Here is a 15,484-nt window from a genome sequence, read left to right as displayed (position 1 = left end):
CAACTGACTTCTTAGCATAATAGTTTCAAGGTTCATCCATGTTGTAGCAACTGCAGGACAAGCTTAAACTGGTCCCACTCTGTCAGTAACAAGATACTGAGTTGTCTTTCAGACAACAGAGCAAAACCATAAATCACGCAAAGCATGCACAGAAAAAATTCTGACCTCAACACCTGGAACCAAAGTCCTCCCCCCCCACCCCCCAGAACTAAACTGTGGGGACATGATTGGAACTTGAACACTGGAACCCCTTCGGAAATGAAGGGTTCATTGCCCAAGAAGATCCAGTGCCAAAGCCTCCCACCATATCTTCCCATAAGTGCCAAGTTCCAAAGCCCTCCAGTCGAAACCTGCCCTGCCAGCGTTTCTGCTTACCAGTCCATCCTCCCCTAACTTAGAAGAGTTTGACTGAATCCCAGATTGAGGAGATAAATTTGAACCATGGCTCCTGTCTCCTTGCAGGTTGATGTTGCAATAAAGCCTTTTCTTTCCTCAAAAGCCACTGCCACACTATTGGCCTCTATGCACATCCCACAGCAAGCCTTTGGCTCAGTAACATTGTAGCATGTACTTCATTCCTTTTTATTGCTGAATAATATTCCCTGTATGGATATAGCACTTCGTTTATCCATCACTTGATGGACATTGGGTTGTTCCCACTTTTTGGCTGTGATGAATAATGCTGCAGTGAACATTTATGTACAAGTTTTTGCATGGATATATGTTTCCAGAACTCTTGGGTATACACCTAAGAGTGAAATTGTTGGATCATATGATCACTGCATGTTTGACCTTTTCAAGAACTGCCAAACTGTCTTCCAAAGCAGCTATGCTATTTTACATTTTCACTAGCAGTGTCTGAAAATTCTAATTTTTCCACATCCTCACCAATACTTATTATCTGTCGTTTGGATTATAGCCATCCCAGTGGGTGTGAAGTAGAATCTCACTGTAGTTTTGATTTGAATTTCCCTAATGACTAAATATATTGAGCATTGTTCCTTGTTTTTTTTGGCTTTTATAAAGTCTTTAATTTTATTTCCATCAGAAGTATATGAGACTTGTAGATTTGATATAACCTTGCCAAGCCTGCATATTATATATGCATATATATGTATATGTATATATATATTTTAGTATAGTTGATTTACAGTGTTGTTAGTTTCTGGTGTACAGCAAAGTGATCCAGTTATATAATTTTATTACAGGATATTGAATATATTTCCCTGTGCTATACAATAGGACCCTGTTGTTCATCCATACTATATATATAATAGTTTGCATCTGCTAATCCCAAACTCCCAATCCATCCCTACCCCACCTGACCTCTTGGCAACCACAAGTCCGTTGTCTACGTCTGTGAGTCTGTTTCTGTTTCGTAGATGTTTATTTATTTATTTATTTATTTGCTTGCTTGCTCCTTGCTGCACTGGTGGCTTGTAGGATCTTAGTTCCCTGATCAGGGATCGAACCTCAGCCCATGGCAGTGGAAGCGTGGAGTCTTAACCACTGGACCACCAGGAAGTTTTGTATCATATTTTATTTTTTAATTTAATTTTATTTTCTAATGATTATTTTCTGATAAGTCATCCATTTTTTCATCGTTATTGGAGTATAATGGCTTTACAATGGTGTGTTAGTTTCTGCTTTATAACAAAGTGAATCAGTTGTACATATACATATGTTCCCATATCTCTTCTCTCTTGCGTTTCCCTCCCTCCCTCCCTCCCACCCTCCCTATCCCACCCCTCCAGGCGGTCACAAAGCACCGAGCTGATCTCCCTGTGCTATGCGGCTGCTTCCCACTAGCTGCCTACCTTACGTTTGGTAGTGTATATATGTCCATGCCTCTCTCTCGCTTTGTCACAGCTTCCCCTTCCCCCTCCCCATATCCTCAAGTCCGTTCTCTAGTAGGTCTGTGTCTTTATTCCTGTCTTACTCCTAGGTTCTTCATGACATTTTTTTTTCTTAAATTCCATATATATGTGTTGGCATAAGGTGTTTGTCTTTCTCTTTCTGACTTACTTCACTCTGTATGACAGACTCTAGGTCTATCCACCTCATTACAAATAGCTCCATTTCGTTTCTTTTTATGGCTGAGTAATATTCCATTGTATATATGAGCCACATCTTTATCCATTCATCCAATGATGGACACTTAGGTTGTTTCCATCTCTGGGCTATTGTAAATAGAGCTGCAATGAACATTTTGATACATGACCCATTTTTTTTTCTTGACATCTTTATTGGAGTATATTTGCTTTACAATATTGTGTTAGTTTCTGCTATATAACAAAGTGAATCAGCTATATGTATACATATATCCCATATCCCCTCCCTCTTGCATCTCCCTCCCACCCTCTTTAGCCCACCCCTCTAGGTGGTCACAAAGCACTGAACTGAGCACCTTGTGCTATGCGGCTCCTTCCCACTAGCTAGCTATTTTACATTTGGTAGTGTATATATGTCAATGACACTCTCTCACTTTGTCCCATCTTACCTATCACCCTCCCCATCTCCTCAAGTCCATTCTGTACGTCTACATCTTTATTCCTGTCTTGCCCCTAGGTTCGTCAGAACCCTTTTTTTTTTTTAGATTCCGTATATATGTGTTAGCATATGGTATTTGTTTTTCTCCTTCTGACTTACTTCACTCTGAATGACAGACTCTAGGTCCATCCACCTCACTGCAAATAACTCAATTTCATTTCTTTTTATGGCTAATATTCCATGGTATATATGTGCCACATCTTCTCTATCCATTCATCTGTCAATGGACACTTAGGTTGCTTCCATGTCCTAGCTATTGTAAATAGTGCTGCAATGAATATTGTGGTACATGACTCTTTTTGAATTATGGTTTTCTCAGGGTATATGCCCAATAGTGGGATTGCTGGGTCATATGGTAGTTCTATTTTTAGTTTTTAAAGGAACCTCCATACTGTTCTCCATAGTGGCTGTATCAGTTTACATTCCCACCAACAGTGCAACAGGGTTCTCTTTTCTCCACACCCTCTCAAGCATTTATTGTTTGTAGATTTTTTAATAAGGGCCTTTCTGACTGGTGTGAGGTGACACCTCATTGCAGTTTTGATTTGCATTTCCCTAATGATTTGTGATGCTGAGCATCCTTTCATGTTTGTGGGCAATCTGTATATGTTCTTTGGAGAAATGTCTATTTAGGTCTTCTGCCCATTTTTCGATTGGGTTTTTTGGTTTTTTGATATTGAGCTGCATGAGCTGCTTGTATATTTTGGAGATTAATCCTTTGTCAGTTGCTTCATTTGCAAATATTTTCTCCCATTCTGAGGGTTGTCTTTTCATCTTGTTTATGGTTTCCTTTGCTTTGCAAAAGCTTTTAAGTTTCATTAGGTCCCATTTGTTTATTTTTGTTTTTATTTCCATTTCTGTAAGAGGTGGGTCAAAAAGGATCTTGCTGTGATTTATGTCATAGTGTTCTGCCTATGTTTTCCTTGAAGAGTTTTATGGTGTCTGGCCTTACATTTAGGTCTTTAATCCATTTTGAGTTTATTTTTGTGTATGGTGCCAGGAAGTGTTCTAATTTTATTCTTTTACATGGAGCTGTCCAGTTTTCCCAGCACCACTTATTGAAGAGGCTGTCTTTTCTCCATTGTATATTCTCGCCCCCTTTATCAAAAATAAGGTGGCCATATGGTGCATGGGTTTATCTCTGGGCATTCTATCCTGTACCATTGATCTATATTTCTGTTTTTGTGCAAGTACCATACTCTTTTGATTACTGTAGATTTGTAATATAGTCTGAAGTCAGGGAGCCTGATTCCTCCAGCTCCATTTTACTTTCTCAAGATTGCTTTGGCTATTTGGGGTCCTTTGTGTTTCGATACAAATTGTGAAACTTTTTGTTCTAATTCTGTGAAAAATGCCATTGGTAGTTTGATAGGGATTACATTGAATTTGTAGATTGCTTTGAGTAGTATAGTGATTTTCACAATGTTGATTCTTCCAATCCAAGAACATGGTATATCTCTCCATCTGTTTGTATTGTCTTAATTTCTTCCATCAGTGTCTTATAGTTTTCTGCATACAAGTCTTTTATCTCCTTAGGTAGGTTTATTCCTAAGTATTTTATTCTTTTTGTTGCAGTGGTAAATGGGAGTGTTTCCTTAATTTCTCTTTCAGGTATTTCATCTTTAGTGTATAGGAATGCCAGAGATTTCTGTGCATTAATATTGTATCCTGCTACATTACCAAATTCATTGATTAGCTCTACAAATTTTCTGGCAGCATCTTTAGGACTCTCTATGTATAGTATCAGGTCATCTGCAAACAGTGACTGTTTTACGTCCTCTTTTCCAATTTGGATTCCTTGTTTTTCTTTTTCTTCTCTGATTTCAGTGGCTAAAAGTTCCAAAACTATGTTGAATAAGCGTGGTGAGAGTGGGCAACCTAGTCTTGTTCCAGATCTTAGAGAAATTGTTTCAGTTTTTCACCATTGAGAACGATGTTCGCTGTGGGTTTGTCATATATGGCCTTTATTATGTTGAGGTAGGTTCCCTCTATGCCTGCGTTCTGGAGGGTTTTTCTCATAAATAGGTGTTGAACTCTGTCAAAAGCTTTTTTTGCATCTATTGAGATTATCATATGGTTTTTATTCTTTAATTTGTTAATATGGTGTATCACATTGATTGATTTGCCTATATTGAAGAATCCTTGCATTCCTGGGATAAACCCCACTTGGTCATGGTGTATGATCCTTTTAATGTGCTGTTGGATTCTGTTTGCTAGTATTTTGTTGAGGATTTTTGCATCTATGTTCATCAGTGATACTGGCCTGTAGTTTTCTTTCTTTGTGACATCCTTGTCTGGTTTTGGTATCAGGGTGATGGTGGCCTCGTAGAATGAGTTTGTGAGTGTTCCTCCCTCTGCTATATTTTGGAAGAGTTTGAGAAGGATAGGTGATAGCTCTTCTCTAAATGTTTGATAGAATTGGCCTGTGAAGCCATCTGGTCCTGGGCTTTTGCTTGTTGGAAGATTTTTAATCACAGTTTCAATTTCAGTGCTTGTGATTGGTCTGTTCATATTTTCTGTTTCTTCCTGATTCAGTCTTGGCAGGTTGTGCCTTTCTAAGAATTTGTCCATTTCTTCCAGGTTGTCCATTTTATTGGCATAGAGTTGCTTGTAGTAATCTCTCATGGTCCTTTATATTTCTGCAGTGTCAGTTGTTACTTCTCCTTTTTCATTTCTAATTCTATTGATTTGAGTCTTCTCCCTTTTTTTCTTGATGAGTCTGGCTAATGGTTTATCAATTTTGTTTATCCTTTCAGAGAACCAGCTTTTATTTTATTGATCTTTGCTATCGTTTCCTTCATTTCTTTTTCATTTATTTCTGATCTGATTTTTATGATTTCTTTCCTTCTGCTAACTTTGGGTTTTTTTTGTTTTTCTTTCTCTAATTGCTTTAGGTGCAAGGTTAGGTTGTTTATTCGAGATGTCTCCTGTTTCTTAAGGAAGGATTGTATTGCTGTAAACTTCCCTCTTAGAACTGCTTTTGCTGCATCCCTTAGATTTTGGGTCGTCATGTCTCCATTGTCATTTGTTTCTAGGTATTTTTTGATTTCCTCTTTGATTTCGTCAGTGATCACTTCGTTATTAAGCAGTGTATTGTTTAGCCTCCATGTGTTTGTATTTTTTACAGATCTTTCCCTGTAATTGATATCTAGTCTCATAGCGTTGTGGTCCTAAAAGATACTTGATAAAATTTCAATTTCCTTAAATTTACCAAGGCTTGATTTGTGACCCAGGATATGATCTGTCCTGGAGAATGTTCCATGAGCACTTGAGAAAAATGTGTATTCTGTTGTTTTTGGATGGAATGTCCTATAAATATCAATTAAGTCCATCTTGCTTAATGTATCATTTAAAGCTTGTGTTTCCTTATTCATTTTCATTTTAGATGATCTGTCTATTGGTGAAAGTGGGGTGTTAAAGTCCCCTACTATGAATGTGTTACTTTCAATTTCCCCTTTTATGGCTGTTAGTATTTGCCTTATGTATTGAGGTGCTCCTATGTTGGGTGCATAAATATTTACAATTGTTATATCTTCTTCTTGGATCAATCCCTTGATCATTATGTAGTGTCCTTCTTTGTCTCTTCTAATAGTCTTTATTTTAAAGTCTATTTTGTCTGATATGAGAATTGCTACTCCAGCTTTCTTTTGATTTCCATTTGCATGGAATATCTTTTTCCATCCCCTTACTTTCAGTCTGTATGTGTCTGTAGGTCTGAAGTGGGTGTCTTGTAGACAGCATATATATGGGTCTTGTTTTTGTATCCATTCAGCCAATCTGTGTCTTTTGGTGGGAGCATTCAGTCCATTTACATTTAAAAAAATTTTTTTTACATCTTTTTTGGAGTATAATTGCTTTACAATGGTGTGTTAGTTTCTGCTTTATAACAAAGTGAATCCGTTATACATATGTTCCCATATCTCGTCCCTCTTGCGTCTCCCTCCCTCCCACCCTCCTTATCCCACCCTTCCAGGCGGTCACAAAGCACTGAGCTGATCTCCCTGTGCTATGCGGCTGCTTCCCACTAGCTATCTACCTTACGTTTTGTAGTGTATATATGTCCATGCCTCTGTCTCGCTTTGTCACAGCTTACCCTTCCCCCTCCCCATATCCTCAAGTCCATTCTTTAGTAGGTCTGTGTCTTTATTCCTGTCTTGCCCCTAGGTTCTTCATGACATTTTTTTCCCTTAATTCCATATATATGTGTTAGCATACGGTATTTTCTTTCTCTTTCTGACTTATTTCAGTCTGTATGACAGACTCTAGGTCTATCCACCTCATTACAAATAGCTCCATTTCGTTTCTTTTTATGGCTGAGTAATATTCCATTGTATATATGTGCCACATCTTCTTTATCCATTCATCCGATGATGGACACTTAGGTTGTTTCCATCTCCGGGCTACTGTAAATAGAGCTGCAATGAACATTTTGGTACATGACTCTTTTTGAATTATGGTTTTCTCAGGGTATATGCCCAGTAGTGGGATTGCTGGGTCATATGGTAGTTCTATTTGTAGTTTTTTAAGGAACCTCCATACTGTTCTCCACAGTGGCTGTACCAATTCACATTCCCACCAGCAGTGCAACAGTGTTCCCTTTTTTCGACACCCTCTCCAGCATTTATTGTTTCTGGATTTTTTGATGATGGCCATTCTGACTGGTGTGAGATGATACCTCATTGTAGCTTTTTTATTTTTTTTTACGTGCCAGACCCAGGTCCAAGTGCTTTTATTTTTTATTTATTTTTTATTGGAGTGTAATTGCTTTACAATTGTGTGTTAGTTTCTGCTTTATAGCAAAGTGAATCAGTTGTACATATACATATGTTCCCATATCTCTTCTCTCTTGCCTCTCCCTCCCTCCCTCCCTCCCACCCTCCCACCCTCCCTATCCCACCCCTCCAGGCGGTCACAAAGCACCGAGCTGATCTCCCTGTGCTATGCGGCTGCTTCCCACTAGCTGCCTACCTTACGTTTGGTAGTGTATATATGTCCATGCCTCTCTCTCGCTTTGTCACAGCTTCCCCTTCCCCCTCCCCATATCCTCAAGTCCGTCTCTAGTAGGTCTGTGTCTTTATTCCTGTCTTACTCCTAGGTTCTTCATGACATTTTTTTTTCTTAAATTCCATACATATGTGTTGGCATAAGGTGTTTGTCTTTCTCTTTCTGACTTACTTCACTCTGTATGACAGACTCTAGGTCTATCCACCTCATTACAAATAGCTCCATTTCGTTTCTTTTTATGGCTGAGTAATATTCCATTGTATATATGTGCCACATCTTCTTTATCCATTCATCCAATGATGGACACGTAAGTTGTTTCCATCTCCGGGCTATTGTAAATAGAGCTGCAATGAACATTTTGGTACATGACCCTTTTTGAATTATGGTTTTCTCAAGGTATATGCCCAGTAGTGGGATTGCTGGGTCATATGGTAGTTCTATTTGTAGTTTTTTAAGGAACCTCCATACTGTTCTCCATGGTGGCTGTATCAATTCACATTCCCATCAGCAGTGCAAGAGTGTTCCCTTTTCTCCACACCCTCTCCAGCATTTATTGTTTCTAGATTTTTTGATAATGGTCATTCTGACTGGTGTGAGATGATATCTCATTGTAGTTTTGATTTGCATTTCTCTAATTATTAATGATGTTCAGCATTCTATCATGTATTTGTTGGCAGTCTGTATATCTTCTCTGGAGAAATGTCTTTTTAGGTCTTCTGCCCATTTCTGGATTGGGTTGTTTGTTTTTTTGTTATTGAGCTGCATGAGTTGCTTATAAATTTTGGAGATTAATCCTTTGTCAGTTGCTTCATTTGCAAATATTTTCTCCCATTCTGAGGGTTGTCTTTTGGTCTTGTTTATGGTTTCTTTTGCTGTGCAGAAGCTTTTAAGTTTCATTAGGTTCCATTTGTTTATTTTTGTTTTTATTTCCATTTCTCTAGGGGGTGGGTCAAAATGGATCTTGCTGTGATTTATGTCATAGAGTGTTCTGCCTATGTTTTCCTCTAAGGGTTTGATAGTTTCTGGCCTTACATTTAGGTCTTTAACCCATTTTAAGTGTATTTTTGTGTTTGGTGTTAGGGAATGATCTAATGTCATACTTTTACATGTACCTGTCCAGTTTTCCCAGCACCACTTATTGAAGAGGCTGTCCTTTCTCCACTGTACATTCCTGCCTCCTTTATCAAATATAAGGTGACCATATGTGCGTGGGTTTATCTCTGGGCTTTCTATCCTGTTCCGTTGATCTATCTTTCTGTTTTTTTGCCAGTACCATACTGTCTTGATTACTGTAGCTTTGTAGTATAGTATGAAGACAGGGAGCCTGATTCCTCCAGTTCCGTTTTTCGTTCTCAAGCTTGCTTTGATTATTCGGAATCTTTTGTGTTTCCATACAAATTGTGAAATTTTTTGTTCTAGTTCTGTGAAAAATGCCAGTGGTAGTTTGATAGGGATTGCATTGAATCTGTAGATTGCTTTGGGTAGTAGAGTCATTTTCACAATGTTGATTCTTCCAATCCAAGAACATGGTATATCTCTCCATCTGTTTGTATCATCTTTAATTTCTTTCATCAGTGTCTTATAATTTTCTGCATACAGGTCTTTTGTCTCCTTAGGTAGGTTTATTCCTAGATATTTTATTTGCAGTGGTAAATGAGAGTGTTTTCATGATTTCACTTTCAGATTTTTCATCATTAGTGTATAGGAATGCCAGAGATTTCTGTGCATTAATTTTGTATCCTGCTACTTTACCAAATTCATTGATTAGCTCTAGTAGTTTTTTGGTAGCATCTTTAGGATTCTCTATGTGTAGTATCATGTCATCTGCAAACAGTGACAGCTTTACTTCTTTTCCGATTTGGATTCCTTTTATTTCCTTTTCTTCTCTGATTGCTGTGGGTACAACTTCAAAACTATGTTGAATGAGAGTGGTGAGAGTGGGCAACCTTGTCTTGTTCCTGATCTTAGTGGAAATGATTTCAGTTTTTCACCATTGAGGATGATGTTGGCTGTGGGTTTGTCGTATATGGCCTTTATTATGTTGAGGAAAGTTCCCTCTATGCTTACTCTCTGGAGGGTTTTTATCATAAATGGGTGTTGAATTTTGTCAAAAGCTTTCTCTGCATCTATTGAGATGATCATATGGTTTTTCTCCTTCAATTTGTTAATATGGTGTATCACATTGATTGATTTGCGTATATTGAAGAATCCTTGCATTCCTGGAATAAACCGCACTTGATCACGGTGTATGATCCTTTTAATGTGTTGTTGGATTCTGTTTGCTAGTATTTTGTTGAGGATTTTTGCATCTATATTCGTCAGTGATATTGGTCTGTAATTTTCTTTTTTTGTAGTGTCTTTGGTTTTGGTATCAGGGTGATGGTGGCCTCATAGAATGCGTTTGGGAGTGTTCTTTCCTCTGCAGTTTTTTGGAAGAGTTTGAGAAGGATGGGTGTAAGCTTTTCACCTGTGAAGCCATCTGGTCCTGGACTTCTGTTTGTTGTAAGATTTATAATCACAGTTTCAATTTCATTACTTGTGATTGGTCTGTTCATATTTTCTATTTCTTCCTGGTTCAGTCTTGGAAGGTTATACCTTTCTAAGAATTTGTCCATTTCTTCCAGGTTTTCCATTTTATTGGCATAGAGTTGCTTGTAGTAGTCTCTCAGGATGCTTTGTATTTCTGTGGTGTCTGTTGTAACTCCTCCTTTTTGTTTCTAATTTTATTGCTTTGAGTCCTCTCCCTCTTTCTCTTGATGAGTCTGGCTAATGGTTTATCAATTTTGTTTATCTTCTCAAAGATCCAGATTTTAGTTTTATTGATCTTTGCTGTTGTTTTCTTTGTTTCTATTTCTCCTGTGATCTTTATGATTTCTTTCCTTCTGCCTCCTTTGGGTTTTGTTTGTTCTTCTTTCTCTAGTTCCTTTAGGTGTATGTTTCGACTGTTTATTTGAGATTTTTCTTGTTTCTTGAGGTAGGCTTGTATAGCTATAAACTTCCCTCTTAGAACTGCTTTTGATGTATCCTATACATTTTAGATCGTCGTGTTTTCATTGTCATTTGTCTCTAGGTACTTTTTGATTTCCTCTTTGATTTCTTTAGTGATCTCTTGGTTATTTAGTAACGTATTGTGTAGCCACCATGTGTTTGTGTTTTTTACGTTTATTTCTCTGTAATTGATTTCCAATCTCATAGCATTGTGGTCAGAAAAGATGTTTGATATAATTTCAGTTTTCTTAAATTTACTGAGGCTTGATTTGTGACCCAAGATGTGATGTATTGTGGAGAATGTTCCGTGCGCACTTGAGAAGAAAGTGTAATCTGCTTTTTTTTGGATGGAATGTCCTATAAATATCAGTTAAATCTATCTGGTGTATTGTGTCATTTAAAGCTTGTGTTTCTTTATTAATTTTCTGTTTGGATGATCTGTACATTGGTTTAAGTAAGGTGTTAATGTCCCCCACTATTTTGTTCCTATCGATTTCCTCTTTTAGGTCTGTTAGCAGTTCCCTTATGTATTGAGGTGCTCCTATGTTGAGTGCATATGTATTTATAATTGTTATATCTTCTTCTTGGATTGATCCCTTTATCATTACTTAGTGTCCTTCCTTGTCTCTTGTAACATTCTTTATTTTAAAGTCTATTGTATCTAAGTATTGCTACTCCAGCTTTCTTTTGATTTCCGTTTGCATGGAATATCTTTTTCCATCCCCTTACTTTCAGTCTGTATGTGTCCCTAGGTCTGAAGTGGGTCTCTTGTAGACAGCGTATATATGGGTCTTGTCTTATATCCATTCAGCAAGCCTGTATTTTTTGGTTGGAGCATTTAATCCATTCACATTTAAGGTAATTGTTGATATGTATGTTCCTATTCCCATTTTCTTAATTGTCTTGGGTTTGTTTTTGTAGGTCCCTTTCTTCTCTTGTGTTTCATAGAGAAGTTGCTTTGTTGTAGAGCTGGTTTGGTGGTTCTGAATTCTCTTAGCTTTTGTTTGTCTGTAAAGCTTTTGATTTCTCCGTGGAATCTGAATGAGATCCTTGCTGGGTAGTGTAATCTTGGTTGTAGGTTCTTCCCTTTCATGACTTTAAGTATATCATGCCACTCCCTCTGGCTTTTGAATTTCTGCTGAGAAATCAGCTGTTAACCTTATGGGAGTTCCCTTGTATGTTGTCATTTTTCCCTTGCTGCTTTCAATACTTTTTCATTGTTTTTAATTTTTGCCAATTTGATTACTTTGTGTCTCAGCATGTTTCTCCTTGGGTTTATCCTGTATGGGACTCGCTGTGCTTCCTGGTCTCGGGTGGCTGTTTCCTTTCTCATGTTAGGGAAGTTTTTGACTATATTCTCTTCAAATATTTTCTCTCTCTTCTCCTTCTGGTACCCCTATAATGCAAATGTTGTTGCGTTTAATGTTTACCCAGAGGTCTCTTAGGCTGTCTTCATTTCTTTTAATTATTTTTTCTTTATTCTGTTCTGTGGCGGTGAATTCCTCCATTCTGTCTTCCAGGTCACTTATCCATTCTTCTGCCTCAGTTAATCTGCTATTGATTCCTTCTAGTGTATCTTTCATTTCAGTTATTGTATTGTTCATCTGTTTGTTTCTTCTTTAATTCTTCTAGGTCTTTGTTAAATATTTTTTGCATCTTCTCGATCTTTGCCTGCATTCTTTTTCCGAGGTCCTGGATCATCTTCACTATCATTATTCTGGATTCTTTTTCTGGAAGGTTGCCTATCTCCACTTCATTTAGTTGTTTTTCTGGGGATTTATCTTCTTCTTTCATCTGGTACGTAGTCCTCTGCCTTTTCATCTTGTCTGTCTTTCTGTGAATGTGTGGTTTGTTCCACAGGCTGCAGGATTGTAGTTCTTCTTGCTTCTGCTGTCTGCCGTCTGGTAGATGAGGCTATCTAAGAGGCTTGTGGAAGTTTCCTGATGGGAGGGACTGGTGGAGGGTAGAGCTGGCTGTTGCTCTGGTGGGCAGAGCTCAGTAAAACTTTAATCCAGTTGTCTGCTGATGGGTGGGGCTGGGTTCCCTCCCTGTTGGTTGTTTGGCCTGAGGCAACCCAACACTGGAGCCTACCTGGGCTCTTTGGTGGGGCTAATGGCGGACTCTGGGAGGGCTCACGCCCAGGAGTACTTCCCAGAACTTCTGCTGCCACAGAACTTCCTTGTCCCTTGGTGAGCCACAGCTTCCCCCTACCTCTGCAGGAGACCCTCCAACCCTAGCAGGTAGGTCTGGTTCAGTCTCCCCTGGGGTCACTGCTCCTTCCCCTGGTTCCTGATGAGCACACTACTTTGAGCATGCCCTCCAAGAGTGGAGTCTCTGTTTCCCCCAGTGCTGCCGAAGTCCTGCAATCAATTCCCACTAGGCTTCAAAATCTGATTTTCTAGGAATTCATCCTCCCGTTGCCGGACCCGCAGGTTGGGAAGCCTGACGTGGGGCTCAGAACCTTCACTTCAGTGGGTGGACTTCTGTGGTATAAGTGTTCTCCAGTTTGTGAGTCACCCACCCAGCAGTTATGGGATTTGATTTTATTGTGATAGCGCCCCTCCTACCGTCTTACTGCGGCTTCTCCTTTGTCTTTGCGTGTGGGGTATCTTTTTTTGGTGAGTTCCGGTGTCTTCCTGTCGATGATCAGCTGTTAGTTGTGATTCCGGTGTTCTTCAAAGAGGGAGTGAGAGAATGTCCTTCTACTCCGCTATCTTGAACCAATCTCTGTGTGTGTCATATTTGCGATTGCGCATATGAGTGATATCACATGTATTTGTCTTTCTCATTCTGACTTCACTTAGTATGATAATCTTCAGGTCCATCCATGTTGCTTCAAATGGCATTATTTCATTCTTTTTTCTGGCTGAGTAATACTCCATTGTATATACATATACCACATCTTCTTTACCATTCATCTGTCCAGGGACATTTAGGTTGTTTCCATGTCTTGGCTATTGTAAATAGCGCTGCTATGAACGTTGGGGGGCATGTATCTTTTTGAATTATAGTTTTGTCTGGAGATATGCTCAGGGGTGGGATTGCTGGATCATATGGCAACTCTATTTTTAGTTTTCTTGAGGACCCTCTGTCCTGTTTTCCACAGTGGCTGCACCGATTTACATTCCCACCAACAGTGTAGGAGGGTTCCCTTTTCTCCACACCCTCTCCAGCATTTGTTGTTTGTAGACTTTTTAATGATGGCCATTCTGACTGTTGTGAAGTGGTACCTCATTGTAGTTTTGATTTGCATTTCTCTGTTAATTTGTGATGTTGAGCATCTTTTCATGTGACTATTAGGCCATCTGTTGTCGTCTTCGGAGAAATGTCTGTTTAGGTCTTCTGCCTTTTGTTTTGTTTGTTTTTTTGATTGGGTTAGTTGTTTTTTTAGTATTGAGCTGCATGAGCTATTTGTATATTTTGGAGATTAATCCCCTGTTGGTTGCTTCATTTGCAAATATTTTCTCCCTGTCTGTAGGTTGTCTTTTCATTTTCTTTATGGTTTCCTTTGGTGTGCAAAAGCTTATAAGTTTAAGTCCCATTTGTTTATTTTTGCTTTTTTAAAAAATCTTTATTTTATATTGGAGTATAGTTGATTTATAATGTGTTAGTTTCAGATGCACAGCAAATTGATTCAGCCATACATATACATATGTATACATATACATATACACTTAGATTGAAAGAGAGGAGATGGAAAAAGGTATTTCATGCAGATGGAAATGACAAAGTGGGGGTAGCAATACTCATATCAGACAAAATAGACTTTAAAACATAGACCACTAAGAAAGATAAAGAAGGACAATGAAACAGAGAAGGAGTCCCTTATAGGCAGCATACTGTAGGCTCTTGTTTTTCATCCAATCTGCCACTCTGTCTTTTGACTGGAGCATGTAGTCCATTGACATTTAAGGTAATTATTGATAGATACGTATTTATTGCCATTTTAAACCTGTTTTCCAGTTGATTTTGTATTTCTTCTTCTTTTTCATTTTGTTTCTCCTGTTGCGGCTTGATAGTTTTCTTTTGTATTATGCTTGTGTTCTTTTTGATTTTTGTGAATCTATTGTATGTTTTTGAGTTGTGGTTACCGTGTTTCTCAAGTATGTTAATCCCTTCCTATGGCTACTTGCTTTAGACTGATTGTCATATAGGCTCAAACACATTCTAAAAAAACAAAATCTACATTTTCTTACTCTCCTCCCCAGTGTTTTATGATTTTGATGTCCTCTTTTACATCTTCATGTTTATCCTTTTGCTGTTCATTGTGGTTATCATTGCTTTCACAAAAATATTTTTATTTTTATTTTTTCAATTTGTGTATTGTCTTATTTGAGTGATTTAGTTTCCAATTGTGATTTTCTCTTTCCCATAGATTCTTCCTTCTTTTCTATTTAGAGAAGACCTTTCAATATTTCTTTTAGGGTAGGTTTAGTACTGCTGTATTTCTTTAGTTTTTGCTTGTCTGAGAAATTCTTTCTCTCTCCTATTCTAAATTATATTCTTGCTGTGTAGAGTATCCTAGGTTGCATATTTTTCCCTTTTAGGACTTTGAATATGTCTTACCACTCCCTTCTGGCCTGCGACGTTTCTGTAAAGAAATCAGCTCATGTCCTTATGAGGGTTCCCTTGTAATTAACTCTTCTTCTCTTGCTGCCTTTAGAATCCTCTCTTAAACTTTTGCCATTTTAATTACAGTGTGCCTTGGTGTAGGTCTGTTTGGGTTCATCTTGTTTGGAACCCTCTGTCCTTCCTGTGCTTGGACATCTGTTTCTTTCTTTAGGTTAGGGAAGTTTTCAGCCATAAGTTCTTCAAATACCTTTTTGATCCCCTTTTCTCTTCTCCTTCTGGGCCCCCTATTATACGTAGATTGACATGCTTTATATTATCCCATAGGACTCCTATTGCTTTCATTTTTATTCATCTTTCTTTCTGCTGTTCT

This window comes from Lagenorhynchus albirostris, chromosome 8, assembly GCF_949774975.1.
Source record: "Lagenorhynchus albirostris chromosome 8, mLagAlb1.1, whole genome shotgun sequence".
NCBI classification, from domain to species: domain Eukaryota; kingdom Metazoa; phylum Chordata; class Mammalia; order Artiodactyla; family Delphinidae; genus Lagenorhynchus; species Lagenorhynchus albirostris.
This window is presented reverse-complemented; position numbering follows the sequence as displayed.